Below are 12,500 nucleotides of genomic sequence, written 5' to 3'. Positions count from 1 at the left end.
GATCCACACCTGTACAGCAGACCCTCACCTGCCCAGCAGATCCACACCTGTGGAGACCTGACTGGAGTGCGTTTCTGCTCACAAAGGCCCTGTTTGGGTTATGCTCGCGTGATATTCCTTAAATCTGCATTTCACACGCACTGGAACGATCATGACTTTCTGTGACCTCACAGCGAGAGAATGACTCGAGGCCTCCCGGTGTGTAGAGAGCAGACAGAGGGGCAGAGACGGATGCCAGCGGGAACGTCCGGTCAAGGCCTCGCTGTGGTGTGACCTCTGTGTGACCTTCAGATGGAGCAGGGAAGACCGGGACCACAAACCCCATCCCCACGTCCACCTCCAGTATACTGAGGCACATCACACCTCATCCTAATACAAGACAAACGATGTTCCTCAGAAGTATTACAAGTATGAGTGTGTGTGAGTGCGTGTGCAATCACGTGTGTCTGTCTGTCTGTCTGTTAATAGCCAATGAGGGCTGTCAGTTGCTGTAAGTGTAATCTGAAGTGATACAATGGTCAGGGAGGGAATTTACAGGAATGAACCATTCCCATCCACTCCAACGAGGCACGTCTTTTTTAATATCCAAGCCCCTCCTCTCCTCCCTTTCCACCCCCTACATTCTCCTGAACAAATGAGTGAGAGAGAGAGAAAAAGAAAGAGAGGCAGTTTGTGTGTTTGGCCCTCCCCAGGTCTCAGTGACTGCAGTTTCGTGATAATATTGCGTTTCTGGTTTATTTCCCAGCAGCCTCTGGGGTTTTATAAACAACAACAACTGCGCATGCTCAGTAAAAGACTAGACACTAGACAGTGGTCCAATATCCAGAGTGAAAAAAAAATGCCCTCAAGTTAGAACAAGTTTTTTGATTGGCACCAGAAAGTGTATAATTCATGCGTGTACTAAAATACACATGTTTGTCTGTCTGTATGTAAACACTGTATGTGTCTTTCTGTGTACGTCTTTACCTATGGATGTTTTATGTGGATGTATGCTCTATGAATGTATGAACAGAATATTATGTACTTATGTACTTACCTACGCTAGTACATACGTACATTATGAATGTATCAATGTAGATTGCTGTTTATGCTGATGTCAAACTCTTGAATATATAAAATGCTGCATCAAGAGTTTTTTTTTAGTGATCAAAATGCCGATAAACTGTATAAGAGACCGTCCCATCTAAGATGGCGGGGTGAAACAGGACTTTATTTGGTGGAGTCGTCTATGGATCAGGCTCTCCTTTCTTTTGTGGGGGGGGGGGGGGTGATATTTGATTATCTTCGTCTTGTTTGATTCATGTGAAACGTACGGTGCGCAGATCTAGCTAGTTTAGCTGCCGGGCAGGAGGCGTAAACAAAATGGTGGAAAACGGAAGCACTGCTCTCTTACGCTTCGTTTTCCCACATCCCTTCCCTTGCTTCATGTCTTGCTCCACAAGACCCTAGGGAACCAAATCATGACGTTTCTTCCATGCTGATCTCTGCAGAAGGAATGGCTTTCTGCATCAATCCCATCATGCTTTGCTCTCGCGAGCGCAGTGTGCGTCCGCAGACAGATCCCCCAAAACTAGTGTTTATTTATTTAATGTTTATTTGATAGGGACAGATACAGTTAAACGTAGATTATTGTCAAACAATATCCAGAGTTTCTCCACTCTGGTCCTGCAGAGCCGCAGTGTCTGCAGGTGACCACCGTCACTCAGCACATAACTGACCAATAAAACGTGATTGGTTACTAATGATGAGGGAGTGAGGTGGTGGGTGGAGCTTCAACAAGCTGTCCGTCACTGATTTGAACCAATTAAGATTTTGAGCCCTGCCCACTTTTATTTTTCTTTTCTCCAGGAAGTGTCACTACCGCTGTTGTTTACAATGTTAACTCCCCTTACCTGGTTTCCTGTGTTTTAATTGGTTGCTGATTTTTTAAAATGTGGAAAACAATAGAAAGACCCTGCAGATTCTCCTAATTCACCTGGACATTGAACTCCTGCATTTCTCTCTTTCCTCTTTGCTTCATAACTACCGGAGGGTCTGGTTGGTAACAAGAGTTTTTGGTGCTGTATTTTAGTACAGAATTTTCAGAAAATGCGCCAAATTGCAGCTGTGAATGAATCTTGAATTCAAATCATATGTTAAAGATATTATTCAACATTGTGACAGTTTGGGGGTCATAATTTCAGGAGCCTTTGATGATTTTTGGGAGGTGATTATATGTTTGAAATCATCTGTGCTTTGGATTTTCTGATGTCATGCCTAATTGTGTTGGTTAAATTATCATGGGTATGCTGTTAAAACAGTTAAAGGGCTTGTGCTTTTTTTTATTTTATTTTTTTAGGTCAGAGTGAGGTATGGTGATAGCAGAACAAAATGAGGGTGAGAGATGGACAAACCTCCGTTTGTTACAGGGTACGAGAATTTCACCACGGTCCCTTCTGCGCCTTGAGTGGTTCTGTAAGGGGGGGACCGTGGTAAATAAGGATCAGCGTGTGTCTGTCCTTCGATGAATCCACAATGCATAACAAATCTCTCATTGCGAATGAACATTTACAGTTAAATGCAAAACTGTCCAAATACTTTTACATTTAACTGCGCATGAAGTTTGTCATGCATGGGACTCATTAGATAGATTAATCTTTTTTTTTATGAAGTTATCATAAACATTGAGATAGGACAGTTGTGACATCAGTTTACTAGTGGAAAACCTTCAATCACACATCTTCATAACTGCCAGTTGAGCAACACTGTCAGTGATTGGTGGAAACGATTTCCTGGATACTTACAGGTATAATAAAAGAAGGCTACTATGTTGGTGTCATCAATTTTTTCATATAATCCTAGAAGTATAGCCACAAAGTATCTACCAATCACTGTCAATGTTACTGGATATACATAGTTACCAATGTAACTTTTGATTGGTTGATTTCCTCTCTGTTTTTAGTACGGTGATGTTATGAATGATCTATTGTCACTGGGCTAAAATAAGATGTTACTTAAAATGGATCCAAAAAAAATCTAAATATGTATATTACAGTAACCTACACATGTTTTAGGTGCTAATATATGCCTTTGTTACTTCTATTATTTATTTATTTTTTTTCAGCGCATAAATTGTATGGGAAGATTTTGCATGTTACTGTACAAAGATTGTTCAGAAGGGATAGACATTATGAAGCACAAAAACTGAACTGTTAGCTAGTATTTGATGCTCAGTTAATTCACATTTTTGCTAAAATATTCACTGTATTATTTTTAGCAGAATGCACGTGTAGAATTTTTAAATTGTCCACATGCGAGGCTCACAGTCACCCCGTTGTGCTTTCTGAAAGGCTGCATCACACAGTGTTGAACATTCTTGTACATTTTTCATTTGTACAAAAGGACGATTTCGCGAACCTTTTGATAACGTTCCTCCCCCCTTCCTTACCTCGGTACATCCTGTACAGAAATGAAAAGTAGATGAATACGCTGCCTCACTCACTGCTTGTCTGCTTCGTTTTGGTTTATCAGTGGTAATATTATGTATCGTGGGTAAGGTGGTTTCTCTTACCTCATTGATAGGTTTCTTACCTCATTGATAGAAATTGACTGTCTACGTACCTCTCTTTGATAATTTATTTTGTTTTCATAATTGGTTTAATTGTTTTCTTAATTGGTATATAATTAGCATTACCTTCTTAACATCGCCATGGATACGGGAATTTGGAGGTGGCAGGGACCAGCCGTGAAAGCAAAGTCTGCTCGCTGAGCCTGGCTGGCGATTCATGGCCAAACTTCCGCCAGATCAGCTCCCACGGTGGTGCGTTTTCAAACCGACACGGCTAATTCAACAATAACAATCATTTTTTTTAAATCACGTGAAATGAAGTTTCATTATGAGACAAAATAACATGGATCCGGTGAAGGAAAACGTTTGTATTTTTTTCTGTAGATAGTCGATACACACTGTAGGCCTACCTGGTCTGCGCCTTTGGGAATTTTTGGTTTGCTTTGACGATACACCAGTCGATGGGCATCTTCTCATGTCTTCGCTTGAAGCAAAGCTGTTGTTGCTCCCAGGAACGGTATCAATTTCACATTTATACATCTTAGTATCAGGTCCCCGCAGCCTGAAAGTACGAGCTTCAAAGAATTACCGAATGTATATTTCCATTTTCTGTGAATCACATGGACTGTGTTTAATTTTCTTGTTCGTTGAGTTTGCAGATAAACCACGCTGTGAACTCAAGAGCCGCATTAAACTCACAGGTACAGCCTAACACTATACATATTACACCTGCAGTAAAACAGAACTCACCTCAGAGGTAAAAAAAAAAAAAAACAATAGCTTTGTATGAATCAAGAGGCACAAACAGTTGCTAAATAAATACATGCGTATGTTCACTGGCAGCTATCGGAATCATTGTGTTCTACTGTACAGATGGTTATTTTCTAGACTTGACAAACTGCTTTTCCAGAGCTTACCTCCTATAAGTTTAATGTGGCTTTTTCTGTTGTTTACACTTCTGTTTGTTTTGTTGATTTTTGACTTTAGTTAACCGTTTTAGGGGTAGTGATGTATAAGCTTAAACTGTCAAGCTTTTTTTATATAAGCAGGGCAGCCAATCAGCAGGCAGCAAGCACAGGCACGTGACCCAAGCCCCTTTCCCATTATTTTTCTCTGTGGAAATGGAATTGTGTTTTGCATCGTAATAAAAGCAGACTTGATTGAATCTGCCTAGTGAGATCATTCAGTATCATCACCAAGTGACAAATAAAGTCAAAGTAAAAAAATATATATACAGTATATTTTTTCAAGTGATACAAAGGTCTATGGTTTTTGGGTGCTAAGTGGTAAAAATCCAGGTGCAGATCACAGAATAGGTGATGTGTGACTGGGTTGCGTCCTCCTTGGTTCAGCTGTTCACCGATACACAGCACAAGCACGGCGTGAGACTGACAACAGTGCCAGACAACGTTTGCATCCGCACCAAATGTATTTCTAACCCAATTATGTGCCCACCATTTGTTTTGTTTCTGAAAGGCTAGCAGCAGCCGCCTCCTCCTCCGCCTCGCCAACGTGACTCATTTTCCCCCGGCTGTCTGCTGGCTGAGAGACAGTCATTGTGCAGCGGGAGGACTAGAAAACCTACACTGCAGACCTACACTGCAATCGTACACTGCAGACTTACACTGCAAACGTACACTGCAGACCTACACTGCAGACCTACACTGCAAACCTACACTGCAGACCTACACTGCAAACCTACACTGCAGACTTACACTGCAGACCTACACTGCAAACGTACACTGCAGACCTACACTGCAAACCTACACTGCAAACGTACACTGCAGACCTACACTGCAAACCTGCACTGCAGACTTACACTGCAAACCTGCACTGCAGACCTACACTGCAGACTTACACTGCAGACCTACACTGCAGACTTACACTGCAAACGTACACTGCAGACCTACACTGCAAACTTACACTGCAGACCTACACTGCAGACTTACACTGCAAACCTACACTGCAAACCTACACTGCAGACCTACACTGCAGACTTACACTGCAGACCTACACTGCAAACCTACACTGCAGACCTACACTGCAAACCTACACTGCAGACCTACACTGCAGACTTACACTGCAGACCTACACTGCAAACCTACACTGCAGACCTACACTGCAGACCTACACTGCAGACTTACACTGCAGACCTACACTGCAAACGTACACTGCAGACCTACACTGCAGACCTGTGCAGCGCTCTGTGCTGACTCCCCCCCCCCCCCCCCCCCCCCCCCCCTCAGGGGCACATGCTCTCCTAAACTGAAACATTTAGGAGCACATTAATGCATCCTGATTAGTAGCTGTGCTCCTAAATTATTTTTCCAATTAGCAACACATCAATTTTCAGGAAGCCAGTGCTCCCTATATCTAACTCTAGAGGCGTTTGTGTTCACCATGTTAAATTAAATGCGCTTGTAACTTGATGTAAGCTGTTTTGGCTTAATAGTGTCTGTCAGATAACGTGATTGTAATGTGTAGAAAGCTGTAAATGCAGTTGACTCGTGTAGACTGAAGGCTTCTGACTGGACACCTCCCCCCCCCCCGGAGTGATGCCGTTGCTGTTGTAGATTACCCTGCCACCGTCCTGGCCACAGTCCGCAGACACACAGTCAGGATTCGGCTCCAGACTGTGGGGGGGGGGGGGGGGCGCTGCACTACATTACAGGCATTTAGCAGACGCTCTTATCCAGAGCGACTTACACAACTACAGGTGAGTGCTGCTTTTATATGCTTAGCCCAGGTATCCCGTTTTATCACGCGTGTAGCATGTAATGCGTTTAGGGCGGCGTGACTGCCAGCCACTCTGAAAACAGGACCGCGTCAAACGGGACTCCTGAGCCAAGTTTAAAATGGCGGGCCATTGTGACAATCTGTCTGCCAAAAAAAAAAAAAAAAAACCATGATGTTTATGCAGCTACAGCTAAAGAGAAACCCCTAAAGCCCTCAATGATTCTCATTCTTGATAAACAGTTTTCTTCTTCTCCGCTCTGTAGTGCAGAGGAACAAAAATGTTCTCCACTCTACGAAAAGAAAACACCAGTAGGTGACATTCCTCTTTTAATGACATTATTTGCCATATAGCACAAAGTAAACATGGGAGGTTTGTTCTACATGGCATGCATAGTTATTTATTACACAATGTAGTTTACGAGGGTAAATAATCCCCCTTCACACCTAATTAAGAAAAAGAAACAGCTTGTTAAAATTCTGGGATTGCAATTGTGGTTGGAACAAAACCCAGTTTACGCAGGGGGACACCCCGGGGCCGAGGTTGAGAACAACTGGCATAAGCAATTTTCGAAGCCACCATAAGATGGAGACATTCACAAAATAATGATCACACCATCACGTTAATTACATTTTCTGTTTTTTTATGAAGCTAGCTTATCTTATGCGTGCTGTTATCGACATCCTCTAGATTTACTGACGGATATACTTTTCAAACAGAAACCCTGATTATGGTTTGTAATATTTACTCTGGAACTGGCCTAGCAACTGTCCCAGCCAATCAAGAACATGGTTTCACGTACATCAATGGCGTCCACGACCTGCGCAGACTCAGTAATGCTGCACCTGACTGTTCTCGATCAAATCATTCCGACAATATGAATCATAGAATAAATATTCACGTGTACGTAACAGGTATGTCTGTATTATGCGGCGTGGAAAGATCTAACATGACATACAAAACACGGAATATTTGTGCTCTTTTCCGTGAGGTACAGTCCATTGACATGTTTGCTTGCTAACGTGCTGGCTGTACTGTACTGCGCCATTCACGTCTTTACAGACGCAGTTCCCCTTTAAAACCACGATCTCGCGGCGGTAGGCTTGTGTCCCTTTAATCTACAGGATCAGAGAAGTGACGTCTCCATACCCCTGAGCCGCCAGCTCCGATTGGCTGAGGGTGACGTCAACCTGTTTTTTTTTTTCTAAACCATGACCTCATCCTTGGTTCATTTTAGTGCTAAAGTGCACCTTCTATTTTCCTGGATCGCTAATACCCTGTAAATGCAGATTGCTTATCTCTCCAATCTCAACCACAGCCTGTATGCCAAACACAAGAGAAAACAACTGTTGTCACTGCTGTTTGTGTTTTGTTTTTCCACTGCACTGCAAATCGTGATACAATAAACGCTGTCCTCGCGCGCGGTGTCTGCCCCCATAGCATTCATGCCCATGACTTGTAAACATTAATATTAAACGACAGAAGCCCTTAAAATCGGGGTGCTGTTGTATCACAAATGGAAATAAACGCAGCGGCAAAGAAGGGACCGTGGAGAGCAGGTGAGTTCACACATTTTTAAAAAATGTAACCGCTTTCATAATGCTCAGTTCACGCGCCCGCCTCGAGCAACAGAAATGAACGTCCTGCATTAAACCCACCGGCTACGTTCCGGGTGGTTACGTTCTGGGCGCTTGGGCAAAAGAGAGAGAGAGAGAGAGAGAGCGGCGTGGTTGCGTGTCTTCACTGGAAAATGTACTGTAGTTAGCATGCTAGTGTATTCGCGAGGAACTGCCGGCGACCTCTGAATTGTGATATTGCCAGTCTCTGATTCTGGTGTGGAATAATGCTGATGATAAATGATTTACGCACGTCTCCCGGTGAGTTTTATCTCCAGCTACTACTACATCTGATTTCTATCATCTAGGTAGGTTGTTGTCTATTTCATAACATTTTCTCTCCTTTGCAATGTACCAATTTAGTCCTAATCGTTTCATCGATCTCCTCGCGTCATAATAGTAGTAAAGCTTCGGACATGCTCAGTGGGACGCTGGTTTAATTGCTAGATCCAGGGCAGATCGACTACGCATTAGACCCCATTTGATATCGTTGCTGTACGTTCAATACTCGGGAGCCTTGTTCATTTTGCATATCTTTATAGCCGATAACCTACAGCACACGTACCAGTTGTCCTTGTTCGCAGGGACCTAGTGACATTGATTGCGAGGATCTAATCCAAGCGCTTTGTTTTGAAATGAACGAAAAACATTTTGGTAACCTGTTTTATACATTATGGCTGTTCGTGCAGTTTTGCGGTTTTGGTGACCGAATATTTGGTGTTCGCGCATTCGTCTTATTCAGCATAGAAACTGAAACCACATTTTCAGTAATGGCCACGAGTAGGCGACTGGACAGGGGTCTTTTGGCCGTAGTCTGTTGATGCGAAATGCATTGAACGCATTTTTGCGTTCCCTAAACAACTTTACTGCAATGTTTGGTGTTCTGGTTCCTGTTTCTTCGTCGTAGGTCCTATTTGGATTATTTATATTTCCCGAGACATATGCCTAGACGTTACAACACAACCTCGTCCTATATTTCATATTCAAATTCTGTCATGCATCATTGTGATCCTGCATCTTCGCTCTGTTTAACCTGGGACCCCGGTTCGACAGCAGAGGACACGTGTTTGGGACTACCTGGTTTTGGGGTGGAGGGTAGTGATGGTGGCCCGGTGGGGGGTCGGGGGTGTGGTGGATATTCTGCAGTGTCCAGCTCCCAGTTCGACCCATTCACACACGCGGCGTGGTCAGCTGGCGACGGTGTCACGTGTCTTATTATTATTATACATACTACAGCCTAGTGTTCTATAAGTTCAGTTCTGTTAGTCTGTGAATAATTTTAGCTTTCTGGGCCTGTACCGTCTTGCTCATTAGATATGTTCAGCTGAAGCAGTTTTGCGCCGGAGAGGTATATATACTAATTGTTTAGGCACTCAGTGCTGTCGTCAGCTTTCGCCCTGACAGGAAGTCAATGCAGGCCCGGCTGCGCGGTCCAGGCCTTGGCTAAATGAATTAAGGTCAGACATTAATCATAAATGGAGGAGCCGTGCTGGAGAACCGGCAGCACTCCGGTAATAGCGCGAGACCCAGTTGCGGTCATTCTTCGTTTGTTTACGGCATGTTTTGTTTACCACAGGATTATTGTTTATATACATTGTCCGTTTATGTAAGAAAATCTTGCCGACTAGGACAACAGCGCACCACAGTTATTCAGCGTCTATGTGTTAAAGCAATGCATTATTTTAATTGCGGTCTCCGTTTCTTTGGTTCAGTTAATCTAAAGCACTGCAGTAGGCCTGTGTTGAATTGCTTTTTGATGTTTTGCTTTGTTTGTTTCCTATTTTATGTTGAAACAAACAATGTTAAAGCAGATGGTAAAACTGGCTCCATTTCTACTCAGCCTAAATAATCCCTGCTGTTTGGCACATGCAGTTTGTGTTCAGAACTGATTGACTGTAGAATCCAACATAGTTAAGGCGAACAGAATGTTGTAGGTCCAGTATCTGATGGCAGGAGCTGCTTTTGCATTCAAGTATAGTGAATAATCTGAGGTTTTGGACCAATTCCCAAATGTTCACAGTACTACACACCAGAATGCTCAGTGTAAAGTAAACTGTGCATTTTATACAGACAGGGTGTCTCCTCTCCACTGTGGACTGGGTGAACTCAGAGCGGAATTAACACGAGCTTTTTACCGTGTGTGTAAAATATTAGGAATGCAAATCGCCCTGGAGGCCGTGTCTGCCACGCTGAATAAATCATGTCATTTTTTGTGTGTGTGTGTGGAGAGTGTCGTGCCCCCCCCCCCTTGGTGTGTTTGTAGAGAGTGTTGTTGCCCCCCCCCCTTGGTGTGTTTGTGGAGAGTGTCGTGGCCCCCACCCTCTCCCCCGGTGTGTTTGTGGAGAGTGTCATGGCCCCCCCCCCTCTCCCCCGGTGTGTTTGTGGAAAGTGTCGTGGCCCCCACCCTCTCCCCCGGTGTGTTTGTGGAGAGTGTCGTGCCCCCCCCCCCCCCCCCCCCCCCCCGGTGTGTTTGTGGTTTGTGTCATGGCGCCCCCCCCCCCCCCCTTGGTGTGTGTGTGGAGAGTGTCATGCCCCCCCCCCCGTCGGTGTGTTTGTGGAGAGTGTCATGCCCCCCCCCCCCCCCCCCCCTTGGTGTCCGGTCGGTTCTGAGCAGGGCTTTTTGGGCCGTAGCTCAGTGCTCGGGCAGAACGCCGTCACAGGACGGACTGGAGGCGAAATGGCGGGTTAATCGCTTCGCGCCGCGCTGACCGCTAGGCAGGCCGCTAATCTGGTCCATCCCCGGGGCTTCGGCCAATCGGATCCCTGCGTATCTCTCATCTGGTAAACAGACGAGAGCTTCGGGGCGTCCCGACAGAACCTGGAGCTGAAGAACAAATGAGCGCAGAAATAGAGAGAGAGAGAGAGGGAGAGAGGGAGAGAGAGCTTGAACAGGACCGCTCCGCTCTCAGTTGAGGAAATGCTGAAGCCTGGCTTTAGAAAGTAATCACTGTGGCTCATTCCTGGCACGCGGCTGTGGCATCCATTTTGGCTCCAGAACAGGCTCCAGTGACCTGTCTGAAATCTGGGCCGTTCAGGTCAGAGCACTGCGGAGGGGGGCGGAAAAGACCACTGTGGCTGTGGCATCCATTTTGGCTCCTATAACATGGTGACCTGTCTGAAACCTGGGCTCTTCAGGGCAGAGCAGTTATTGAGTGTCAGATAGACACACACGTTTGAGTCGTAAGCGAATCTGGCTCGCAGGTGCAGACAGGTGAGATTATGAAGGCAGTTAATCGGTAACCCTGCAGCTTCAAGCATTTCTCGCTTGCCTTCCAATTTGTGCCACTTACCCTAACCCCCCGCCCCCACCCCTCACCGCCCATGAAACATGCTGGGCTAAACTGAATGTCCCCTAAGAGTGCAAGCTTGTGATTTTCATAGGTGTGCTGTTAGAATTTTTCGGGGGGGGGGGGGGGGGTTTTTCAGACATTAGGATTTTTTTCTTTTTGCCCCCATAGTCCTGCCCCGTCGCAGTAAACAAAGAGGCCCTTTTTTTTGTCGGGCACTTTTTTCAATTCCGGGACCCTGCTGTAGCGGACGCCCTCTCGCCCCGGGAACAAGAGCTGAGCCACAGAGCGCCGGAGCACGAGGGCATCGTGGGCACCCCGGGCATGAGGGCATCGCGGGCACCCCGGGCATGAGGGCACCGCTCGGGAACGCTGGCGAAGTCCGGTCCCTTGGACACAGGGTAGCCGCGGTAACGGGAGCCCCCCATCCCCGCCAGCATCCGCCGTTCCCCCGGCTACGGGGTCCTGGGTGTTCCCATGGCAACCTCAGAATCTCGTCCAGTTCTGCTGTGTTGCTGCTACCTGTCTGCCTGTCTCCTCCTCTGCAGTGCGCAGAACTGGAAACAGGATGATAAAAATAAATAAATAAACAATGAACTTTGTTTATAAATTAATTTAATTTTTTAAAGAAAATTTTCATTCTTTTATTTTCCTTTAAAGCAGTGCGGGGCTGAAGGAGCTTGGCTGAGATGCGGTCCTGAATGGGGGGGTGTATTCCCTCCATTGTACCGCATCGACCAGGGCAGCCGCGCCCCCCCTCCCTCCCCCCCCCCCCCCCCCCACTGCCCAGCGCGTCCTGATGCGTCGCTGGAAAGCGCGTGACGGCGACTGTGCGTCCCGCGTCACGCTTCCATCTCCCCCCCCCCCCCCATCCACCAATCCACCATCCTCTCCAACTCCACCCCTTCGCCTGTTTTCTCTGCGAGCCAGCGCCATTAGACGCTAGCAGCGCACTCCCACTCCTCTCGGTCAGGAGAATAATCATCCCTCTCTCTCCCTCTCTGTCTTTCTCCCTCCCTCCCTCGCTCGCTCTCTTTCTCTCTCTCTCTCTCTCTCTCTCTCTCCCTCTCTCAGCAGGGAGTTGGGCTGTGTAGCAAACAGCAGAAGGGAATCTTGTCGCTATCGATCTGTTGTGGAGAGCAGGTGCTGGGGTTAGCTAGCTGCCAAGGTAAGCCTGCTGGCTTTGATTTGTACCCTTGTTTTGGTGTTGGTAAATGGGGGGGGGGGATGTCTGGGGGAGGGGGGTTGCTGGAACGGGATCTGGATGTCCAGTCTCCTGTGTTTTTCTGCTCCAAGCAGGGAGCATCTGTGCGCAT

The 12,500-nt window shown here is 46.1% G+C and overlaps 1 protein-coding gene and 1 long non-coding RNA gene across 4 annotated transcripts in view; both read left to right on the top strand.

The window, feature by feature from the left end:
* LOC118215237 (tyrosine-protein phosphatase non-receptor type 5-like) overlaps positions 1-4,712 on the top strand; it is a 23,759-nt gene extending 19,047 nt beyond the window's left edge. For all 3 annotated transcript variants that reach the window (XM_035395802.1, XM_035395801.1, XM_035395803.1), the window contains one exon: positions 1-4,712. This exon is cut by the window's left edge and continues 991 nt beyond it. The gene's annotated coding sequence lies outside the window, so the exon portion shown is untranslated.
* Positions 4,713-7,938: 3,226 nt separating this feature from the next.
* LOC118215611 overlaps positions 7,939-12,500 on the top strand; it is a 9,487-nt gene continuing 4,925 nt past the window's right edge. The window contains exons 1-2 of the long non-coding RNA XR_004762858.1: positions 7,939-8,158; positions 12,259-12,352. This is a non-coding gene — a long non-coding RNA (uncharacterized LOC118215611). The remainder of the gene's footprint in view (positions 8,159-12,258; positions 12,353-12,500) is intronic.

Source organism: Anguilla anguilla, chromosome 16 (genome assembly GCF_013347855.1).
Source record: "Anguilla anguilla isolate fAngAng1 chromosome 16, fAngAng1.pri, whole genome shotgun sequence".
NCBI lineage: Eukaryota > Metazoa > Chordata > Actinopteri > Anguilliformes > Anguillidae > Anguilla > Anguilla anguilla.
Note: the sequence above shows the minus strand (reverse complement) of the source record. Positions and strands in the feature narration are given on the sequence as shown.